Here is a 4348-nt window from a genome sequence, read left to right on the forward strand (position 1 = left end):
TAAAACAAACAACAAAGGTCCAGCATTCCAGTATTTGGTGAAATATATTTTATTAAGCAGAAGACTTTTAAAATAAAGCACATGTGATTGCTAAGAAGATAAAAAGCTTTACAGAATCAGCAGTCTGGTTTGGATAATTGACACTAAGCTTTGTTGAACTGTAGTTTATAGTGATTCATTAGGCCGTTTCTGGAGTAATGCTTCAATTTGCATGTGTGCCGTCATCAATCAGAGGCTGGCAATTAACCACTGAGCACTATCTCGCTGCAACAGAGGCCCGGCATCACAGGACAACCCATTGGTTGCACAGAACACTGCTGGCCTTGGGTTAAGTGTGTATGTATGTGTGTGCGTGTGTGTTGAGAGGTCACAGGGGTTTAAATCACTCCAAAAAAAGACTGTTGTCAAAGCTCTACAGATAAATGGAGTTCTCAGTGCACACCAGGAGAGTGAGGAGGAGGAGAAACAGGATCTAAAAGACATTTAGGTTTAGTATCAGGGTTGTGCTGTGCAGTAAAATCATGTTCATCACAAGAAACTGCGTCAACCCTGTCATAAAATGATGTCAACCAGCAGGTTCCATTGTTTCTTGGATTACCTTCAACTGTGTCCATGTCAATCCCACAGGAACACCTCACTGGGCTGTGAGGTGAATTTGGTGTAGTGGCCAAATTCGGTCATATAGAATTGTGTGATGTGCACTGGCCCAAAAATCACTTTCCTTTCATGCGTTCATTAGTAAAAAGGGCATGGACATGACAAACTCCCCAAATTAGTCTTTGTATAATCAGAATTTGATCTGTCAGGTCCAGTAACATTTGGAAAGTCAACAAGAGCCGTGCGATTAATTTTCTTTAATCCAATTCATGTTTGCAGGGAGCTAACAGGAAGCAGCCAGAGAAACACACACTGTAACACATTTGCAACCGGCTTGAACAGAGTGGGACTCTGGTGCACATGCTTCATGGGCCCAACATGCATGCATGCAATGATCATCTTTCAAGGAAATGAAAGGGGCACCATCCTGTAACACATCTATGGACCCTGCTGGCTGGAAAGGGATTCTTTAATAGCACGACTGAGCATGTTGCTTCAGGTAAGATTGAAATGTGACCCAGGAAGTCCAGGGACGTCCAGTTAGAAGAAAGATCCATGAGTTTTAAGGCTTTTCAGACACCCAAAAAACACTTAACACCAATGTAGAATGACCAACGATTTTAAAAACTGGAGAGTTGTATCTTTTGTTGCGACCATCATGAGGTAACACTTTTTCCGCCTTTCAATCCTTCAACTTATCTGAAAGTAGAAAAATACACAAACAAAAATGTTATACGTAATCCATCATCCTGCTGCCTGAAACCAAAGTTCTGAATCTACATTTTCCAGACACTTCCAACCAAGTTTTGTTTTTAATGACTTTAATATCTTCCCCCAGCTCAGACCCTCGAGGCTGTACATTCCCAAAAGACTCGCCACGGGTGAAATTAGACCATCAGCCTAGTTTTACAGTTATTGCCTTTGTTGTGATCACAGATTTAATATCGCACTTGGCAATCACACCATGCAAACAAACATTTTGAAAATTCAGAGATGTTCTTTGCAATGGATGTTTATTTTATACAAGAAAAATATGGGTAAGAGATTTTGCTGCCCAAATAATAAAGTGATTAGTGCTCAAAGAGCTAAATCTGGTGAAGGCTTCATTAAATTCTGGGAGTTTCTCACTTGTGGTTCTCTTTTATTCTCTTGTAGGGATTGTGAATTATGTGAAAGGAATATTAAATCCTGTACAATGTGTCAAGAAGTCTAATATGTCTGGCAGATTTAAAGGAGGACAAAGATGTTAAAAACTTTTTTCTCCAGTATTTCTTATATTCTTAAAATAAGTCAGTGTCTACTCAAGGATCCACAACATATGACATATGTCACATATATATCACAGAGTCTTTTAAACACTTAAAAACCAGTCATGTATCTCCATGGAAACGAAGATAACACAAGTAAAACATGTTTATTTTGAGAGCAAATTGACACAAAATATAAATTTTGTTTTGATTAAATCTTTTATTTAGTTGGTAATGGTTGTATAATCACAATATCACATAGATTGGTGTGCTTTACCGTTGTTATTGGCGTGACAGTGACACGGTCAGGACCGAGGCACACTCTTATATAATTGCTTAAATACACGCCTTTGTTCATTGCCTAAATGAACCACAGCTTTCATAACAGAGCGTAGCCTCTGCACACTAATATGGAAAATATCTGTATTGTAAATGTAAATTCAGTGTCAGAGGGGACAGCATCAAATGCAGTGATTTACATCACTGATATCTAAAACAAACTGACCTTCCTTGACTCTAGTTTAATGTTCCCATCTCAACCCTTCAGCCCACCGTCACCTTTGACAGACAACATATTCCTCATGGAAACAGCAGATTATACAAAGTGTGTCTGGGTGTTATGTGCACAATGTTTTTATAATCAAATACATATTTACAGCTAAATGAATGCTGCAGTTACAGATTCATACAGTATCAAGAGAAAGTGCACTTTCACTGATGCATTCAGATGATATAATAGGCTTTTTGTTTGTGATTAAGTCTCTTTTTAAACAGATACGTAGGCTGTGTAATTGCTGTCAGTGTCAGCAGGTAACAGTAGGTGTTTAAATGAGCCTCAAATCTGCTGAAATGATCAAACACTGGATTCTCATTACTCACAGAGTGAGTTTCCCTAAAAATAAGATACCTACTGTGGCAAAAAGGGGTCATCTGCTATTTTAAAATGACTGACGGCATAAAATTAAACTAATAACACAATGACGTAACAGGGAGGCAGGAGTATTACCGTTGTAGTGTTGGGGTATTACTAAGGTCAACCCAGCGTGTTCAGTGGATATGTGAAGAGCGCTACTTTTGATGCATGGATGTATGATCAATGGATGGATGGTCAAGAGATGTGCAGGCGAACATATCACAGAATTGTCAGCCATGTGGTCCCATCAGATTCACACCAGTCTCTAATCCTCTGGGCCCTGATCAATATCATCACTGATGATCGCTGACGGTCAGCGTATCGATTAGGCCAGAGGAGATTTTCCATGGCACAGACGCCAATAAAAAAAAATTGACTGCATGTGTATAGGCTTATATGTATATATTGTTTTGATCTAAATTTAATTATCTGTATCTATGTTCGACAGAGTGTGGCTTAACAGGGATTACAACTTTAATGTCATTGTTCAACCTTGTATTGTATCATGACAAATGTATTACCGTAATGCCTTGAATAATCTCTCATTTGGGTGGTCGAGGATTTCTGGACATATGATGCCAGCTTTGACAAGAAATCCATCTCTGCTTTGCATTAATTAATGTGCATAGTGTGCACTCTCTCTCTCTCTCCCCCCTATTTTCCTTCCTTCCGAAACACATTCCCCAAAAGTTAATTAAAAGTTAACCCCCAACAGACAACTGAAGAAATTACAAATATATGACATCTCTGTAGTGAGTTTGTGATTATTTAGCTTAAGATATCTCTATCTGCCTATGAAGTGTCTTTACTGCAGTTTAGTCAGACTTCAACTCACGTTTGAAATGTTTATCACAGCAGCAGAACATAGTTAAAGTTAGGGGACCGATTGTATAAGAGTTGATTGAGACCATTCAACATACAATCTCGACTTCTTTCTTAAGCATCTTCAAGAATTTGTTGTCGACGGGATTTGTAAGATTCCAGAGAGATAGTGACTAATTGCTCTGAGCGACGCTGACACATTAGATTTTGATTCAAGGTCTGCATGAATGCACTAATCACACTAGAAGCAGGTTTACTGTTTAATGGATTTAAGGGGAGGAGGGGAGAAAGAGCATTAAGAAAAAATTGAAGTAATCAGTGTGAAGGGAGTACAAGAGTTATGTTTAAGCCTTAACCCGAGGGCAAAGAGGAGGGTTGATAATAAGACTGAGCACAGGGTGTGCCTAAGCCGAGGCTGCCACTTGATTTGATGTTACGCATACTGGTTAAAGGTTATTGGTGCTGGTATACAGGTGATTGGATACACTCATCTAAACCCCCAGCCTACTCTGAACTGATGGAGATACCTCATGAGCAGTTCCAGTTTGAAAAAACGCTAACCAAGTTTGAGTCCTAAAATTGTAAGTTCACCAGTTTGGTAATACAGATCTATATTGTTATTTTTGAGAATCTCTGACAAAGTGAGAATAAGAAGCACTTGACATGACAACAAAGATTATGCATTGCAGACCTTGTACTAAGACCATGGGTGAAGCACTCCACAGCAAAACCTAAAGGCTTCCCTGATCTCCTATCCAGAGTGTGAAAT

The 4348-nt window shown here is 39.0% G+C and overlaps 1 long non-coding RNA gene across 1 annotated transcript; it reads left to right on the forward strand.

The window, feature by feature from the left end:
- The first annotated feature begins 229 nt into the window (after positions 1 to 229).
- On the forward strand, positions 230 to 1610 carry LOC113746655 (uncharacterized). The gene is made up of 3 exons (XR_003463023.1): positions 230 to 327; positions 877 to 1096; positions 1436 to 1610. It is a non-coding gene; the product is annotated as an uncharacterized LOC113746655 (long non-coding RNA).
- The last annotated feature ends 2738 nt before the right edge of the window (positions 1611 to 4348 follow it).

Source organism: Larimichthys crocea, chromosome I (assembly GCF_000972845.2).
Source record: "Larimichthys crocea isolate SSNF chromosome I, L_crocea_2.0, whole genome shotgun sequence".
Classification (NCBI taxonomy): Eukaryota; Metazoa; Chordata; class Actinopteri; family Sciaenidae; genus Larimichthys; species Larimichthys crocea.